The sequence below is a fragment of the Apaloderma vittatum genome, unplaced genomic scaffold (genome assembly GCF_000703405.1).
Source record: "Apaloderma vittatum isolate BGI_N311 unplaced genomic scaffold, ASM70340v1 scaffold13229, whole genome shotgun sequence".
Classification (NCBI taxonomy): Eukaryota; Metazoa; Chordata; class Aves; order Trogoniformes; family Trogonidae; genus Apaloderma; species Apaloderma vittatum.
The window spans coordinates 54,995-75,269 of record NW_009737049.1 but is presented as its reverse complement, the minus strand read 5'-3'; the positions used below and the strand labels follow the sequence as shown (position 1 = coordinate 75,269).

Below are 20,275 nucleotides of genomic sequence, written 5' to 3'. Positions count from 1 at the left end.
CTCTCTCTTTTTTTCCCCTCCATTTTTTTTCCTCTAAACGCAATGCTCTCTATTTGCACAAGTATATAGGATGTATAAGGAGGCAGAGCCAAAACTAGGAAATGCCTACAGATACCCTATCTGCTTTTGAGCATTTCACGCGTTGTGTCGGTTACGACACCTTAGATCAAAAGGGATTTTCAGCTTTAAAAGAGCTTTATCCCGGGCAAGCCTGGGAATGGGTTTATTCACGAGACCAAAACTGGTAGCTGATCTCTGAGAGCGAGAACCAACGTGGTGTTGTAGCAGCAGGCACACAAATGCGTTGAAGTGAGCGTTCTTTGGAGCCTGAAGTCTTTCTGAATCACAAGTTAAGAACACAGAAGACACTTAAATTTTAATACGGAAGCATACAAAGAACATGGAACCTACTTTCACGTGGCAGTCTGGTTTTCATGTGTCCCTTCGTATGCTGCTTCTGTGTTCCTACCTTGGAAAGTATGTTTTATTCAAAAATTATTTTAACGTCTTACCAGAATGAAGTCTGCTTACCAAATATTTTTATATACACTAACAAATACAATTCAGTGTTTAGGAACTGGAATAGGTACAGTGAACTAAGTACAGTTACCAGGTTTAATCCTAAATCTTCTGTGTAACTTTTTTTACGGAATTTTTCCTTACTAGTGAATATGTATTAAAGATTGTTCTTTGGGTTGTCTTTGAGAGATTGTGAAAAAAGAAAGAGTTAATTCTGTAGAGAATATTTTAAATTTCTTTAATGTGTAACTGTGTTGAAATACAAATCAAAATGCCCTTTTTTTTAACCTTATATTCCCTAATATATTTCCTTCTATAATTATGGAACAGATACCATGTTACATATGCAAGGAAAGGGTTCCATAATTATACTAATGTTTGCATAATTAACAAACTGCTTGCCAGTTTCAGCTGACAAATTCCAAGTCACTTATGCACAAGGCAGAAAAAAAATTATAAAAAATCGATCAATTCTGTTAGTTTTATTTTCATACTTCATTTGAGCATTGAAGCTATTTATTTCTTTTTTGCAAGTAAATTGATGTTTGGTGTGGGTTTTTTAGGTGTGGTGGTTTTTTTTGTTTGGTTTTTTTTTCCTGATGAGCAGTGCTGCACAGAATCAGAGGGCTGGCTTCCTCCACCCTTGCTCCAGGGCTGTTTTGAGGGCTGCCCTCAAGCTCTGCCAACATATCTCAGTCCTGACTTGTAAGATCCCCTGCTGCTGCCACCGCGGTTCTAGGCAGCTCTTCAGAAGTGGCTGCCAACAGCACTGATTTCTTCCAAGCGGCGTGGCAGTTCTCCGGTGTGCACCAATGGGGGCTGAGGAGAGACCACCAAAATGTGTTTCCAGTCGCAGCCTAAGGCAAGGTTTGAACTTCGGTGTCCGCTGAAAAATGGCAAGTGTGCCGCTGGCCTTCTCTGCCGTTCAGCTGCGCGGATATAGTGCTTCAGGTTGCTACTGAGTACAATGTTGTTGTCTAAGTGTAAGCTGGAAACACGTAGTCATTTTAAGATCCTGAAATAAAAACATGGAAGAGAATAGTTGAGGTGGCACTTATAAAATGATAACAAAAGTGTATGTATATGTATCTATACATATTTATTATTCCAACTCCTAAGTGACCTTGTGTATTTTCCTTGCAGTACCTGTATATATATTATACATAACTGTTTGTACTAAAATGGCCATATAGAGCGTTCTCTCACTTCCATTTAAAAACTGTGAATAACAACTAAAATGCTATAAGAACATCTAAGGTAGATAATTAAAGTATAATTAAGTTTAAATGCCTTGGTGAAGGAATATAAAAATATTTAAATTCAACAGACTAGTACATTTGCAGTTTTCTTTTATTAGGTGTGAAATCTAAGAATCCCCTGCCAACTCTTGAGGGTTCAATCCAGAATGTTGAATTGAAGTACTGCGGCACATCATTGGTCAAATGTGCCTCTGGGACCGTGGGATCAATAAAAATTTGTGCCAAAGCCCCAGGTATGTGCAGCTGGACCGTGTAAAACTTTATTGCCTGTATAGGAGAATTGGCCTTGTTTTTTACAAGGAGAGTTACTGAAACAAGAATTTACTCATTGTTCCTATGAATCAGAGTGTGTTTTTTGTATACTGTTTTGGGGTTTTTTATTATCATTGTTTAAGTGTGCCAGGATGATCCAGTCTGGCCCCAGTATAATCAATTGTTACACTAAATTAAAAAATAAAGATTTATTTTTTCCTTCTGAGAGAAATATGAATCTAAACTGAAATTACTCTGCATATTTGGTTTTTGCTTTATTTGTAGCATAATTTTGATGTATTCTGTTTATTGTTTAATCCCTCATTTTCTGTTAATGTTACAGGTATTTATTGTGCTCGTGAAGTTTCTGAGGGGTCTGCGATAAATCGTTTTTAAATTTCTTTAGTATCATTTTTCTTGAAGAGCATGCAGTAACTTTGCCAATCAATGTCTATGATCTCTTTCATGTATAAAGGCAGCTCATGTCAAGAGCTTTTGAGTTCATAGGAATTTTAAAAAATACTATTTTGTAAAGTTGGAATGGAAATTACCTTCTAAAAAAGAATTGATTACATTATTTGAAATCCTGCTGGAGGTACAGACATTTACAGGATAACATTAAGGAAGTCGTTTAATAGTTTTATATGAGGCTCCTCTTTTATTTCCTCTTTTAATTCTGTACTCACAATGTTAATAGCTGTTCTCTTTGGAATAGTGTTGAAAATTTAAAAGCTGTAAGGAGTCTAATCTTTATCTTAGGTGACGGTGGAAAGGAGAAGCTGATTCCTTTAATTCAAGGCCCTTCTGACACCAGAGACTTACACAGCAGCAGATGGCTCAATGAAAGTAGAAAGCCAGAATCTCTCTTAGCTCCAGACTTGGTAGCCTTTACAATCCAAATTCCACAGTGTATGGACTACTGCCATAATTCCGGTAAGTGCAAAACTCTTGTTAAGCTGGTTTCACATTACACCTTTCCTATCCAGTCTAATTTTCAAAAGAAGGACTTGATATAAAATGTGCCAAATGCCCAAGTATTTTTCCCATGCTGCACACATTATAACTTTAGCTCACTGTGAAAGCAAAAGCCAAAAGAAGCATTTTGATATATGTTTTCTTCAGCAAGGAATGCTTCATTGACTTTGTTTGCCTTTAAATTATTTATACAGAATCTTTTGCAAACATTTTTTGGAGGGGGCAGGATCCTTGTTGAGAATATTAACGTTATTCTTTCTTCCCTTTATCTGCTGGGTGAAGCTTCTTATACAGAGGTTGACAGAGGAGATTAAAAATGGTTTATATAAATTTGCAGCCTCATTTATAATTATAAATTTGTATATCATAAAATTTGTTAATAATAAGAAGGTGATATTAAAAATGTTACAGAGCACATATTTGATGTCATCAAACGTGGTGTTGTGGTGGATTTAAATGAGAAACAGGTTAATATTTTCAGAGAGTTCTTGGATAAGTTTAAGGGTGGTGTTGACTTTGTGGGCATAAATACTCTTACCTGACATTATTATGGTTTCTGTGGGCTTTAAATGAAACATTGGCCTGTTTTAAGCAACACTGATGATATTGAAATGTATCTAGTTTAAATTAACTCTAATATAGTTTGTGACATACTTTTGGATCTAGGTTTTGCTGTCAATATGGTGCATTTTAAAAATTATGCTTTCATGTTCTTAAAATTTTATCCTGTTGTCATGTTACGGGTGAAATCAAATAGGGGGAAAAAATTACCCCAAAAGCATTTAATTTAAGGAAAGCAGAAGAATTAGCAAAAGTAAACTGTAACGTGTGCTTTTTTCCCCCCCTTATTTTTCCATGTGCAAGAGTTGTTGTTGTTAGTCTGAAAAGTAACAGTGTATTTATTACCATCTTTGTAATTTTATGTGCATATGTATGCAACATCTGAGTCTTAGGCAGAGTAAATATTTGCAAGCGCTGAGCTCTCCAGCAGTTGACACGTTATTTTTTGAGTAAATGTACTCGCATGTTTCTTGGAGAGCATCGTGTTGGATATGTTTACAGCAATGTTTTTATGATTCAGCAGTTTCTGAATTATTCAGGTCCATTTTTTAAAAAAGTGGAAAACTTTTGCACCTCTTGTCACACTTGAATAGATTTTAAATCTCATTGATATTTATTACTATTACTGATCACTGCATTTTCTGCCTTTTTGAGGATCTTTTCAGTTTAATTATCTGATTTTTTGTCTTAAAATGTTAATTATATTTTAAAGGAGTTTTGCATACTAAGCTATAGTATAGAGGTATTGCTTTTGTTACAGCTCACAGTGATCACATAAATTTCAACTTCTCATTATTATGGGTAGTCCTATTAGATAGGAGAGAGTACTTGATAGGTTGTGACAGGAGATGCCCATGAGAATTAAGGCACCGACAAATGAAATGCCGGCCAGACTACTCTGCAGGGACTTTGAGAGGCAGAAAATTGGCGTGTAATACACAAGTGTCTGTGGTACCTGTTTTGTAGATGAACAGAGATGCATTTAAAGCACTAAGATTTTATGGTTGAAAGTTTACTCGGACACTTCACCCGCTCCGTCCCAGTGCCTCTGGAAAGTTGTGTTGATTCTCTGTACTGGGTGGCAGTGGGTAACCTGCCTGCTCAGCCTCTAGCTCTGCTTCTCTAGATCTATAAGGTGGCGTCTGTGACTGGTGACAAATGAGAGAGAAAAGCTGACTGATGGATTAAAGCTTTGGTCCCAGCAAACATGAAGAATAGCGTACTGCATATGTTAGGGGTTTTTGTTGTTGTGGTGGTGGTGTTTTTTTTGGCAAATAAACTAAATTAGGAGACATTACTGTTTAAGTTACCTCAGGTTCTATACAAAGGATGAGGGAGTTAAAACCCTCACTTTCAAATACTTGTTGAAGAAACAGAGGCGATTTAGTACAGGAGATAGGACTATCTTTCTCATTATGACTGAAAACTACATAGAGAAAAAATAAGAAATTATTTGAGAGAAAAAAATGCTTTTTCTATTAGTTGCCGTCACTTGTGGGAATTAAGAAAGCTATACTGGGCAACTTGACAGCAAATTCAATTTATGCCTCAGGAGAATAAAAAGGTTATTTAAAGCTATGCTACTGGAGATGATTGTGCAGTACTGAAGTTGTGCTATTTGAGCAGTTTATCCTAATGGTGTTAGATATGATGTTCTAAAATGGGAACTAAGACTACAGAGAAAAGTGAAGATAGTAGCGCAACTTGTTTGAAGAAACAATATTAAAAAAAGCTATCCAGGAAAGATGGAAAAAATCATTTAGAACTATTCAGTGTTACCAGATTGCTGGAGGTAAAGCCGGGGTTGGCCAAGTCTGCTGACTCTACAAATAGCTGTGATGCTCTAAAAATACACACATGATTTCTCGAAAGAACTAAAGGGGACAGTGGTTCCAGCTTGATGGGGTTGGATAAGTTGTCACCCAGCACTTGGATAAACTCAGTTGACTTGTCTCTGTATACAAGGATTCAGAAAACTTTGCAAACTTGGTGTTAGCGGAGCTGCTGGTCACACTGGGCAGTGGGCTGCACTGGAGCTGTACAAAGCTGCTGAAGAGCTGCAAGTTAGCCGTGGCATTAAGAACAGGAAGATAAAATAACTTTTTATGTGTAAACCCAAAAGAAGCAGTTGCAGGAGATTTTCTGGGTACTCTGGAAGAAGCTTGGAATATAATATCATGCCTGTGTAATCGACTTTGAAATATTTTTTTATTCCTATATAAAAATCAGTAGAAGGAAGAGTAACTGTGAAGGTGAATGGAAAACAACTGGATCTAAAAATCAAGGCAGCTGTTTGGATGTAAAATGCCAAGGAGGAGCCTGTGCAAAGGGTATGAGGTTCTTAAATAAATCAGGGTGTTTTTACCTGGAGAAGAAGTAGCGAACCTTTCCTTCTCCACTCCCTGTTTAAGTCAGCAACTGTCTTGTACTGCTTGAATCATGCGATCCAGGGTGTCCAGGATGGTTGTGCGGCTTCCTATTTACTGCTTGTCTGTAGGTGGCCCTGCAAAGACTGAGGGTGTGTTTGCAATTTGAGTAATAAAGCGTTTTACGCTAGTGTTATATTTCTTGCTTGCTATTTCACTTGTTGCTGCTGAGAGGAACAGGGGGAAAAATACAGGTCTGGTAGTACCATAGTGCATTGAGCAGCCAAGGAAAAAATTCCATAAAATGAAGTTCAAAAAACAGCAGCATTGAAGTGTGAGATGTATAGCATATACAGGCAAAGTAAGCTTTCTGTATAGCAAGTGCATACACTGATGATTACTTAGCAAGAGTGTGTTACTGTTCAGTGCACAAAGTGTCATTATCACAGGGGAAAACTGATCCACGTAGGGCAGAGGAAGTGTTCAGGGAAAAGGAATGTAAATAGGATTTTGTTTAGTCCTTAAATACAAGTCTGCATGCTGGTGCTTTAATTTTGGATACTTTTTTTTTTCATGACAACTCACCCCAGCTATCTCTGTACATAGTTGTAAAAATTGGTGGATATGCTCCCCAGTCTTTATCTGAACCACAGCATATAAAATAAATACAAAAGAGGAGATTATTCCATTACCCTGGAGTTTGGGAAGGTCTTCTTACTGCTTCTCTCAAATAACCCCGGCTTTATTAACCCTCAGAGCAAGCTGCAGACCTTGTTTGTTTCACCTGGTCTTGGAGAGAAATGGGGAGATTTCCAAATGAATGCTGGTGTTAGTATTTAATTATAAGCAGCTGTTGAATAGATGAGGTGAGCTGATTAAGCTCTGTTTGGTTTGCCATATTGAATAATTGGGAGTGCGTGCACAGCCGGTGTATGGAGAACTTTATTGCATATAAATCAAGAGGAACTAAAGTAAAAAATACAATTAATAAAGTCTTCTTTGAGGTTAACTTAAATATTTAGTCATGCAACAGTGAAATAAAGGAATAAACAAATACCTGTATTAATATCATGCTCGTGTGTGGTAAATTGATACACCCAGTGGAGCAGAATAAGGGTGAGAAGGCTTCTCTAGTTTGTGAAAGCAGCATGAAGGCTGAAGAGCAAATATTCAACCTTGTAAAAGTTGGTATTTCTCATTTAAGTGATATTTTTCTTAAATTTCCATAGATTTTTGGATTTTTTTCCCCACTATCAATATTTTCTAAGTTAAGATAAGATCACTCCCCCTCTCCCCCTGCACTCACCCCCTTGACCTGCAAAGGAAAAAGTAATTTGTGAAGAGAAAATATTTTTAAGACTGAATAAATCATACATTCTAGCATGAAAAAAAGTGCTATAAATGTGTTGTACCATCAGGAACATATTTTTTATTACTATCATGAACTGACTGATTTTTATCTGTTAGAACTTATTTGAAAGGAGTTGAGAGATTTTACATATGTTTGGTTTTATGCATGCGCACCTATATATGCCCCAACTTCCTCTTTCTTGCAGTTAAAAAAGCCCATCGTTTACATGTTTTTAATTTAATTCTGATTGCTTAGACCGTAGATAATGCAAAGTCTGGATTTTAAAGCTGGAACAATGATACTTTAAGTTCTCAATTCTAGTTTAAGTGAGTGCTTGTGGCAGTAAATAAGAAGAAAACTTGTAAAAAAGAATTCATGAAATAGTTTGAAGTATTTTGGAAAGATTTGACACAATGAATGAATAAAACCACTTAATATATTGGAGTAATTAAAGACAATTCACATTTGTGGTTTCAGCATAAATGTGTAAAAATTATACCCATCTATCTTATTACATTTCCTTTTCTCTCCCTGAGGATTTCACTATGTACTTTATCTGTAATTGTTGCCAGTTTTCTATCAAGTTCCCATTGGGCTTCTGGTGCAAAAAATCTTATCCTCTCGATGACAGAGCTTGCCTGAATGATTTCATGCTTCTAGCATTTTTGTTCACGGGAATTAGGGGCAGAATTTAACTGCAGCTGAACATAGCATCTATTTTTGTAATTTTGAAGTTGAGACTCTGTTATTGGAACTAAATGAAGAGATGCAGGTGTTCTCCAGTTCAAATCCTTTGGGATTTTTTGATGGTAGATGCTTGAAAAGAAAATGCATGTGTTTCCAGAGTCAAACAGCAGCTGTGGACAAGGATTTATGTTTTTCTCAGAACTTTGGGATTTCAAAATGTAACATTTAATCACATGCACAGAAAGGAGAGCAAATGTTAAAGATGTTACATATAAAACTAGGGGGACTGATCTTTTTACCATACCAACCAGTTGTGGGAATAGAGGAACAAAGTGATCTTTAATCTTAATATGCACAATTTCAAAAGGATTATGATAGTTGCCAGGACTCTGGTTTTTGGAGAACTGTGCTCTTGTAGCGCACAACATTTATGTCCTTTTAATTGCTTATGAAATCTGGCTTATTCTTGTATTTTGCCTTGGAAAAGTGTAAATGCTAATAGTATAAGTTACTAGAAACACAGTATTTGTGTAGTCTTATGTTGGAGTGTGGTGAATTTAAATTCAGATATGTGTACATTTTAAGAAGAATATTTCTAGCAATGTCTTGTAGTTTTCAAATTTGGATTAAAAGTAACAGTGGAATTACCTGAACTGCAAGGCTAAATTTAGAAGTTTTTTAAGTTAAGGAACTTGTGGGCAGAAGTATTTTGTGGTAATGCAGTTTTTCCTTCCCTTTCTCTCTCCCTCTTTTGACTTTGAAATTAGTTGGTTGTAGTAGACAAAATGTTCGACATATTTTCATTTTATATGGAGTTCAAGTAGGGGCAACTCATGGTGGTACTGCTGAGCAGTTCAGGATGGGAGGATGGTGTGGGGAAAAGCAAGTTGGTAACAGTGGTAAATGGAAGTTAGTTCATACGTATCAGAGCAAGCAAAAGCCTCTTTTTAAGTGCATATAATTTTCTGCATTTACCAGCTTGTCTGTGCTCCATCCTCCTCCATAACCCTCATTTCTCAGTAGGTTGTACGCTGCAGCCAGGCTAAGTATCAGACATTTTTCTAGACCTGAATCACCTCTGTATCTACTGTCTTGCAAAGATCCAGCACTTAGAACTTTTTCTAAGAGGAAAGTACGCTTGTCCTCAAGCACAGTCTATTGCACTGTGGGCTCCAGTTATAAATTTCATGTCCATGGCAGTAGCATCAGGGAGGGACATACTATACTATGCTCGCTAGATTAACGTTATTTCCAGTGGGTTACATAACTGGCAGTAAGTAATGGTTATATGCAGGAAAAAGGCAGCTTGTTCAACTTTCCATTAGGTAACTGCAAATCCTCTTAGGGGAAGAGGTGTTTTCATCTCTCTACTTATGTTGCGTTCAATTTCTCTAAATATGCCATAAATCCTTCTGCAGTATATGTACCCTAGAATTCTGAAATTGTGACTAAATGGAATTGAGTTTTGTAAAATAGTACTTTAAAAATCAACAATAATTAAAAAATCGATTTAAAAAAAAGGCAAAACCTGCTTTCTGTCCTGTCAGTTATTAGGAAATCAGCCTATGTAGTTAAGTTCCCCAACGATATTTCTGTTTTTCTTCCAAGCATGACTGACTTTGAGATGTACTGTTCAGCTGCGCTGTGGAAGTCAGTGCAATATCTTTACCCAGACAAGTGTTTCTGACTTCTTCCAATTTCCTTTTCCTAATAGTATCACTTAAAGTTTTGGCAATGTAGCAAAATAAGAATAAAACTTGGACAATGAAGATGGAGACTCACCTCCAAATAGCAGGAGCCTCGACGTTGCACTAGGAAATATGTTGAGTGAGGGAAAACCTGATTTTCCTCATGGTTTATACCTTTTCTTTAGGAACACATTGCCTGACTTTCTCTTTTAACGTGGGATAACAGCATTCTACCTATAGATAATATAGTTGATCATGTAGTTCTTGGGATAGGAGGTGCTACTTCAGTATTGGTAACTGACAATTTGAGCTTGAGTGGTGGGTAGTATGGGCTATGCATGCTTTAAGTGCATAAAGAAAATCTACCCACCTTCTCTTTAAACACTGCATAACCTAGAAAAATCTCTAAAAGTATTTAAAAATGGTGAGCTGCCTTTTTTTTTCTTTTTTTAACTTTTAAATCACTAAGTCTGTAAAAGTTAGAAAATGGCAGATATGAGGTTATTACTACTAACTTTATTTTGCATATATGCATGTGTCTTCCATAGGATTTATGTTGACTTAACAATCTGGTGATAATCAAGTATTTCATATGGCCACCAAAGTCATATTTAACACTTCTAGCATGAAAAAAAAAAAATCTAAATGTGAATTCAAATGTTAACTTCTATTTCCGTAGTAGTATAGAATAATGTGTCTGTGCTTCATATATTTAAGAAAACGCATTCCCCTCTTCCGCTTGTGGCATCTGGAAAAACGTTATTCAGCAATGTGACTAGATACTTACTGATGGTGCAGGGAGTTTTGGAAATGTGACAGCCATAGGCCCTCAGCAATTGCTGACACATAGCTTTGGACATTGAAATCTGCTTTTAATTGAGAAAATACGTGTTGGCCAACATATTGGGATAGTTCTTACTTATTTTGAAAAAAATGCCTTGGGAGCTTTAACTTCCATTTGGACATTTCCCAGACATGGGCATAAGGGACTGCAACTGTTTACTTTCAGATGGTGTTTAAACTGTTTCCAGGTTTTATGATTGAATTATATTGCTCTCACTACCACTTTGGTGATGTAAATGATTCGTATAATATGGGGTTTTTTTTGTAATGAATTTCTAAATAGATTTCACTGAAAATCAGTAGACTTCTTGTGGTAAAATATAAACACATTTTGACCAGGTCAATTTTTTGTTTTCCCAAATTTTACAAACAAGTGATTAAATAACGCCTTTCTGAACAGAAATTCAGCATATCTCTCAAGATTCCAACCTGATCTTGAACACTTTCAAGGAAGGGTCATCCACAACTTCTCTGGGCAACTTGTTCCAGTGTGTCACCATCCTCACAGAAAAGAACTTCTTCCTAATACGTCATCTAAATCTACTCTCCTTCAGTTTGAAACCATTACCCCTTGTACATATGCTCCCTGATAAAGAGTCCTTCCCCCTTCAGGTACTGTAAGGCCGCTATAAGGTGTCCCTGGAGCCTTCTCTTCTCCAGGCTGAGCAACCTCAACTCTCTTGTCCTCGTAGGGAAGATGCTCCAACTCCCTGATCATTTCTGTGGTCCTACTCTAGACTCACTCCAACAGGTCCATGTCCTTTTATTTCTGGGGGCCCCAGAGCTGAATGCAGCACTGCAGGTGGGTCTCAGAAGAGCAGAGCAGAGAGGGAGAATCACCTCCCTTGACCTGCTGGCCACACTTCTCTTGATGCAGCCCAGGATGGGATTGGCTTTCTGGGCTGAGAGTGTGATTGCTGGCTCATATTCAGCTTTTCATTCACCAACATCCCCAAGTCCTTCTCCCCAGGACTGCTTTCATTCCACTCATTGCTCAGCCTGTATCTGTGCTTGGGATTGCGTTGACCCAGGTGCAGGACCTTGTGCTTGGCCTTGTTGAACTTCATGAGGTTGGCCTGGGCCTACCTCTCCAGCCTTTCAAGATCCCTCTGGATGGCATCCCTTCCCTCCAGCGTGTTGACCGCCCCACACAGCTTGGTGTCATCAGCAAACTTACTGAGGGTGCACTCAGTCCCACTATCTGTGTCACTGACAAAGAGGTTGAACAACACTGGTCCCAATACCAGCCCCTTAACTATTTCAAATTAGTTTAATTTTCTTCATGAACTGTGAAGCTTCTGAAAATCAATCTCCATTTTTATTAAAAACCTGCAAACCATATAGAAGTTAGTACTGCTGGAACCATTAGTCACTCTTAACCTTTTGACCATTTAATCACTTCTGTGCTGTTATGAGCTGATTTAATTTTTCTTCTACCTGTGCACTGAAATAGAACTAATATGTGTAAGATACCCCTGTATGTACTTGTGTAAGGTGGCAGAATATTTAAAATTCACCTGAGGAAAACAGTGGCCTGTGTAACTTTTTGGTTCTATTTAACAGCTGCTGATATAACGTGAGCATTTAATGTTGAGAATCTCTATATAGCAGATTTCTGACTACAGCACCTTCAAACACAAATACTGTACATTTGACGTATTCTGACATTCTCAGTATCACGTGGAGTACTAAACCTGAGAAATGCAGTGATAGGATTAGAGTGGCTATATAGTTTAATTAAATAGCTAAATATTTTTAATTCTTAATTTTAATCTGATTTATACTCTTCAGCTGAGTAAAAGTCGTTTTGAAAAGGAATTTCTTTTTTTTTTTTCCCTGAAGTTGTGTCTGAAAGAGAAGATTCTAGGTGTTGTCCTAAACTTACAGCTGGTTCAATTAGGATAGAAATGTTTGCTGGAGCAAAGTAAATTGCTGAACTGAGTCTTGGGTTCCCATTCAAAACACTCATCTGCTGCTAGTTGTTGATACAGAGCTCCACTTGCAGCACAGCAAATTAATTGAAATTCTGGTTTTCCTAAGTGTTTTACTAATTTGTGATATATTTTCAAAATGAAGTAGAAAAAAAACCCAAACCCACAACATTCTGATTGTCCCCAAGAGATTTGGAGAATTGATTCTTTATGTCTGCAAGCGGACTAATAAATCATTTTGGGGTTGTGCTATCTGCACACAATGAGAATGTTGTTGCATGGTTCTGCGCAGAGTGTTGTGTGCCCCGATGATGAGAACTGAGGAGATGAGGAGTCCCAAATAAATGTATCAGCTCTTTCAGTTGGCACAATCAGAGTCTGCCTGCATTTGCCAGCTCTTCCACATCTAGGCCATGTGTGTGTCATTGAACAGCGTCTTGGGCCATTTGCCTGGGATTGGTGCCAAGCTTTGACTATGCTACTGCATGTCCAGAAATCTTGGAAAAAACAACCCACTGTCTGTGCGAAGATAGATGTGAAAGGAGTCATACAGGTTGGAGTTTGAGCCACATCATTTTTAATTTCAATGTTGATAACTAACTGTCATGACAGAGGTGAAAAAGGACCATGTTCTGATACTATGATACAAACCATAAACCTACATAAAGTATAATCTAAAAATTCATATTAGATATCAGAATAATAATCTGAATAAATCAGAGACTGACTGCCTCTTCCCACATCTCCCCACTCTCAAAAATGCTTATGCTTGTTTTCTTTCTGGAATGAGACTACTTAAGCCATACAGAAACATTGCTTAAATATAATATAAATTATAGTATTAGAACTGATTATCAAGGGGATTTTTTTCTCCTCCTCCCGAAATGGAGACTATAATGAAATTTTTATCAATAAAACCAGTTCTCATTGGGAAAGATCAAAGAAGATATAGAATCATAGAACAATTCAGGTTGGAGAAGACCCTTGGGATCATCGAGTCCAACCATTAACCCTACATTACAAGTTCACCCCTAAACCATATCACCCAACACCACATCTAAGCGACACTTAAACACATCCAGGGATGGCGACTCAACCACCTCCCTAGGCGGTCTGTTCCATTGTCTGACCGCTCTGTCCGTGAAGAATTTCTTCCTAATGTCCAGCCTAAACTTGCCCTGTTGCAACTTGCAACCATTCCCCCTGGTTCTGTCCCTAGTTACCTGTGAGAAGAGACCAGCACCAACCTCTTTACAACGTACTTTCAAGTAACTGTAGAGCATGATGAGATCCCCCCTCAGCCTCCTCTTCATCAAACTGAACAGACCCAGCTCCCTCAGTCGCTCCTCATAAGATCTCTTCTCCAGGCCCTTCACCAGCTTTGTTGCCCTCCTCTGCACTTGCTCCAACACCTCGATATCTCTCTTATACTGAGGTGCCCAAAACTGAACACAATACTCAAGGTGCGACCTCACCAGTGATCAAATCTTAATGACGTGTTAAGTACAGTGTTTGGCTCAACTTTAGTGAGCTTATGGCTATGGAGCACATGTGATGGATCATTGCCCCTGGTTAGTAGTGTTCTCTTTTGTTCTGTATTTGTCCATGGCACAGAGTAAATTCTTTTAAATAAACTGGACATATTTTCATCATTGGGCTTTGAATAAATTATATATACTCATATATTTCATGCTTTTGCACTCTTTTACATGTTTTTGCATGCTTTTGCATACTTCCTACAATTAGTGTAACTATGTTGATGTTTGTTTACCTATTCAATGCAAATAAATCACTGAAAGGAGAATATTGATTCTCCCTCTGATTTTGAGCTTTCTTATAACGTACCTGTTGTGATAAGAGAAGGATGAATTCAGTATTAAGCACATATTCTCTCTAGGTTGTGACCTGAAAATATATACAAGACAATCAAAGATGTTCAGTATATCTTTGTTGTATGTGAAAGATATTTTAGCCCAAGCCCTGGATTAATATTTTTTAGAGGCGGAAGCAATTGCAAAATAGTTTTTCTGTTCATGTTTGGTAATATATTTGTTATTAAAGGATAAGTTTAAAATTAATCTGTCATACTACAATTGTTTTCTTAAAGCGACTTTTAGAAAACTTAATAAAGTAATCTTCAATGTAATGGAATTTTCTGAAAACAGACTTGTGTATTTTAAAGTCCACATTCAGTCTTTAGGCAGTTGCATGTCTCCACTAATTAAATAAAACTCTACTGCAGATTGCAGTCAGTTGATAGTAATTAAAAATTAGGAAATAATTAAAGTTTATTTAATTGTATTTTGGAATTTTGAAACCAGGCTCAATAAAAATATAATAATCTTTGTAATACTACCATTTAGTATAAAGACTCTTCTAATAATTTGAAGCCGTTAATACTTGTTTTATTTCTTCACTGGTAACATAACACAGAATAAGAGAAAGCCTGTGAATGGGATGACTTAACACAACTGTTTGAGTGAAACATCTTTATCAAGTTAATACAAGAAGCAGTCATGCCCTACTTGAATTACTCATTTATAATGGCTGAGCAGCAGCCTGAATGTGGACTTTGAAATCCTGGGAAAATAAGATGCATGCATGCATTCAAATGTCTAAAGTCTTTAGAGCAGCTGTAAAATGTTGAAGTGAGATGTCAGCTACTACTTGTCTGCATTTTCAGTCCAAAGGGAGATGTGATGATTTAATTGCTAACCAAGGTTAGTATTATTTTAATCATTGCATCTTCAGTTCAAGACTTTCTATTTTGAAGAGCTATTTGAGACCTAAGAAGCAGAATATGTATTTGCTTTTTGCACGTTCAATGCACAGTATAGTCCAACTTTAAGACCTTATTTGTTTCATTACAATGCATAGATCTTACTCTAACTTGTATTGTGTTTGTAATGAGGAAGTAGTAATCCTATAGATTTGTAACATACCAAAATAAAGCATGTGTATGGGCAACAATTTAAAAAATGCTGCCTGCATGCTTACTAAGGATATGAGAGTATAACAGCTGTTAAAAGCCTTCTATTAAAAGATTGTCTCTCCCTTTGTGCTGTTAGGATGTTGCAGCTTGCACAGTATTTTGCAGGTGTCTGCATTACTAGATTCCTTGCCTTCACAGTTTGACATCACATTTCCTTTGAAAGGATAGACATGTAGGAAATTAACCATTCAACTTGAATTTTTCTTCCAATGCTTGCACAGTACCGGAGAGTGTACATCTCATTACACTTGAATCAGTCATTTTTGATAAGAAGTGGCAGATGTTGTGTCTCAAGTACTTTCATACTTCCCAAATCAATGGTACAGAAGTAACCACTCTTCTTTTACTGAAGGAATGGTATAAGCTGCCGTGACATAGAGTGAGTGAAAACAGGAACACCCCCTTTTGCTTCTTGGAATATCTATAAGGGCAGTGTGAACTTTGTGTTGCACTTTGAAGGCAGACAGCAATGTCTGTGTTGTATCTGTCCAGGGATACTCATAATTGTCTTACAGCAATCGGTGAGACTGCAGGGGTGCTTACTTAAGGACCATTCAGGAACCAGTCAAGTATATTTCTCCTTCTTGTTTCTGTTAGGAGTAGAATTAAGATTCCTTGTACTTCATTTCAGTCTGTTTCCTGGAACAGGGCATCTCCCATCTCAACCTGGACCATACAAACTTAGTTTTTCCTCTGGAAAATTACTATCTCAAAATCATGACGAAGGATCTGGTATTTTGTACACAGTGGTAGAAGATTAAACCACAAAATCAGAGATTGTGCCTTCCTTCTTGGTAATGGGAAAACTGAGAGCTGAGAGTAATCCACTTTGAAGGTAGAATTATGATGCTTAAATTCTCACTAATATTTGTCAAAGGCAGCACTACTAGAGGTATTGGAGATAGCTCCTGGAGATTACTCTTTGCACAGGAGTTTGCAGGACTCATTGAAATAGCTTTAAACTGGATTTGAAGGGGGAAAGAGATAAAACTAGGCTTGCTAGAGTGAAGCCTAGGGGCAGCCTGCCAGTTTTTGAGGGATGGTGTGCTAGCAAGGTCCTTTAGTCTGCCATCTCAGTGAAGGTAGTGGATGGAGATCTGTGTGGCAGCAAAGATGCAAGTGTTACTGATGTAAAAAGCATGAAAGCATAAAAGTGCCCAAGAATGGTCATATAAAAATAAAGGCCTCTCCCCCCATAAAGGTGATGGAGTCAATAACCCAGCTGAAGTGCATCTATACCAATGCGCAACAAACAGAAGGAGCTGAAAACCATTGTGTAGAAGGAAAACTATGACGTAGTTGCCATTATGGGAACATGGTGGGCTGACTTGCACAACTGGAGTTCTGCAATGGATGGCTATAAACTTTTCAGAAGGGACAGGTGAGGAAGGAGAGGCGATGGGTAGCCGTCTGTGTTAGGGAGTGTTTTGATTGTTTACAGCTTGATGATGGTGATGGTAGGGATTGAGTGGGAGTCTGTTATAGACCATCCAACCAAGATGAAGAGACAGAAGAAATAAACCACTGGGAAAAGTGTCATGATCACTAGCCCTTGTTCTCGTGGTCAGATTCAACTTAACAGATTTCTCCTGGAAATACAATACGGCAGGGAGGAAATGCTTCAGGAGGTTCCTGGAGTGTGTGAAAGAGAACTTCCTGACACAAGTGGTGAGGGAGCCAACTAAGGAAGGTGCTTCTCTGGATCTGTTACTTGTGAACAGAGAAGGACTTGGAGGTGATGTGATATGATGTGATGGTTGGAGGCCATCTTGGACATAGTGATGACAAAATCATCCAGTTCTTGATTCTTGGAGAAGTAAGGAGAGTTATCAGCAGAACTGCTGCCTTGGATTTCTACAGGGCAGGCTTTTCATCTGTTTAGGAGGCTGGTTGACAGACTCCCATGAGAAGCAGTCGTGGAGAGCAAAGAAGTCCAGGAAGACTGGAAATTCTTCAAGAAGGAAATCTTAAAACACACGTGAGCAGGCTGTTCCCATGTGGTGAAAGATGAGCCAGTGGGGAAGACGACTGATCTATCTGAACAGAGAGATTTGGTTGGAACTCGAGAAGAAGAGGAGACATTATAACCTTAGGAAGAAGGGGGAGGGAGCTCAGGAAGGTTACAAGGATGTCATGAGATTATGCAGGGAGAAAATTAGAAGGGCCAAAGCCCAGCTAGAATGCAATCTGGCTACTGCTGTAAAAGACAATAAAAACTGTTTCTATAAATACATTAGCAACCAAAGGAGGGGTAAGGAGAATTTCCATCCCTGATTGGACGTGAGGGAAAATGTAGTGACAAAAAGATGAGGAAAAGGCTAAGGTACTTAATGCTGCCTTTGCCTCAGTCTTTACTAGTAAGACCAGCTGTTCTTCGGGCACCCAGCCCCCTGGGCTTAAAGACAGGAACGGGGACCAGAATGGAACCCATAATCCAGGGATGGCTGTATGGGATCCACCCAAGTGTACCGGGGCAGAAGTGCTCACCAAGCCACTTTGCATCAGCAGTCCTGACTAACTGGGGAGGTCCCAGTGGACTGGAGATTAGCACATGTGATGCCCATCTACGAGAAGGGCCAGAAGGAGAATCCAGGAAACTACAGACCTGTCAGTCAGACCTTAGTGCTTGGACAGCTTATGGAGCAGATCATCTTGAGTGCCATCATGGGACACATATAGGACAACCAGATGATCAGGCCCAGTCAGCATGAGTTTATGAAAGGCAGGTCCTGCTTGGCCAACCTGATCTCTTTCTATGACAAGATGACCTGCTTAGTGGATGAGGGGAAAGGCTGTGGATATTGTTTACCTAGACTTCAGTAAAGACTTTGACAGTATTTCCCACAGCATCTTCCTGGAGAAACTGGCTGTTTGTGGCTTGGACAGACATAATCTTTTCTGGGTGAATAACTGGTGGATGGCCAGGCTGGTGAATGGTGTTCAGTCCAGTTGGTGGCCAGTCACAAATTGTGTTCTCCAGGGCTCAGTATTGAGATGGACCTGGCATTGCTAGGTTAACAGTTGGACTCTATGAACCTAATGGTCTTTTCTAACCTAAGTAATTCTGTGATTCTATATGGCCAGGGAAGACAGTATTGATCTTACACTATTTTACGAAGTGAAGCGTTTTGGAATGGTTTGCATTGCTCTTCTCCAATGAGGTACTCTAATGAGCTGCTTGAAGATGATGTAGGAATACTTGCAAGAAGGATACACTGAGCCTTGTAGCCTTAACTGTGGCTTTGCTGTGTTTGGCTTCAGCTACCACAGTTTTTCACCTCTTCTGAAATGGCAGCAGCTCAGCTAGCTCTAAGTGGTTTCTGTATATGTAGGTGTGAATATACTTCAGCAAGTGACTTCAGAACATTTGTTTTTAAGCATGTAAAAATTAGTAGTTAAGAAGCATACTTGTACAAAAGTAGCATGAGGTAATACTAAGGCAACAAGATGTTTTTCATTCATTTTCTGTGAGGTAAAACACTTGCAAGTGAATGGTGTTACATTGGGAGCCACTATAACTCAGGACCAGTTATAGCAGCATTTTAGTCCTGCCTTTGAGAAATAAAGCAACGTCTGAGTTCTTGCTCTACTTTCTGACATGGAACAGGCAAATTCTGCCACTTCTGTATAATACAGATGCCTCTATTTGTTCCTTTTTCTTGGAATCATAGACTCATAGACTGTCAGGGATTGGAAGGGACCTCTAGAGATCATCTAGTCCAGTCCCCCTTCCAGAGCAGGATCCCCTAGGGCAGCCACACAGGAACGCGTCCAGGCGGGTTTTGAAAGTCTCCAGAGAAGGAGACTCCACAACCTCCCTGGGCAGCCTGTGCCAGTGCTCTTTCACCCTCACAGTGAAAAAGTTTCACCTCATGTTGAGGTGGAACTTCCTATGTTCTAACTTAAACCCATTATTTCTTGTTCAGTTGCTGGGCACCACTGAAAAGAGACTGTCCCCTTCTTCTTGACACCCACGCCTCAGATACTTATATACTGCTCAGATATTTATATATGTATATACGTTCTTAATGTTCTTTTATGGTTACTGGCTCATACTATAGCAGCCAGCATGTAGGACTGCTGTTTGTGTGCTCCCAAGCGCTTGACCTAGTCATTGTGGACAGTTGTTTTGGGGTTCACACCTCACAGGGACATGACTCCCCAAAGCATTGGAACTTAGAAGCCTTCTTACTGCTGCTCCTTCAGAGAAGTAGAACCAGCGTGACAAAATCTTTTTAGAAAATAATTCTTTAAACTAGTGAAAAACTTAAGCTAATCTAGCTTGCAGTACTGCTCCTTTTCTTTTTCCAGTAAAATATATTTGTTAAAAGAGAGTTAAAGCCCTCTTCCTGCCGTTTATTTCTTAAATTGGAATGCCAAAATAAGAATTTGGAGTGGCTAAAGTTGATTTCTTAATTACGGTTGAAATGATCTCGTAATTCCATCGTACATCATTTGATCTACTCCTATAGATAGAGACCTCTTGTTTCCCAGAGGATAACAAGTGGGACAGGATGACAGCTTCTTTAATTCCTCTCTCCATAACTCTGTCCCTTTGGTAAATCTCCAGTTGATTCTTCATGCACTAGGAAGAATGTTAGCTGAACACTTGGTTTTTGATGAATCCTGTTTAATTTCTGTCATTACTAGTGTGGTACAGTTGATGGCTTTTAGGGAAATGTGGACAAACTCTCCTTGTTTATGCTGGGATAGAAAACAGAGTAGTAGTTGATTGAGTTTTTCTAATATTCTCCAGTGGCTTTTCCTTCGTGAGACAGGAAAATGTCATGTCATAGTAACTTATGACATGATACCTTCTTCATAGTTATTTTAGTAATTTTTGCCTGCCCT

At 38.4% G+C, this 20,275-nt stretch overlaps 1 pseudogene across 1 annotated transcript in view; it reads left to right on the top strand.

Annotated features, from left to right (window-relative positions):
• The first annotated feature begins 1,851 nt into the window (after positions 1–1,851).
• LOC104279800 overlaps positions 1,852–20,275 on the top strand; it is a 60,462-nt pseudogene continuing 42,038 nt past the window's right edge. The window contains exons 1-2 of the transcript XR_717872.1: positions 1,852–2,011; positions 2,790–2,963. The product of XR_717872.1 is annotated as a vacuolar protein sorting-associated protein 13B pseudogene (transcript). The remainder of the gene's footprint in view (positions 2,012–2,789; positions 2,964–20,275) is intronic.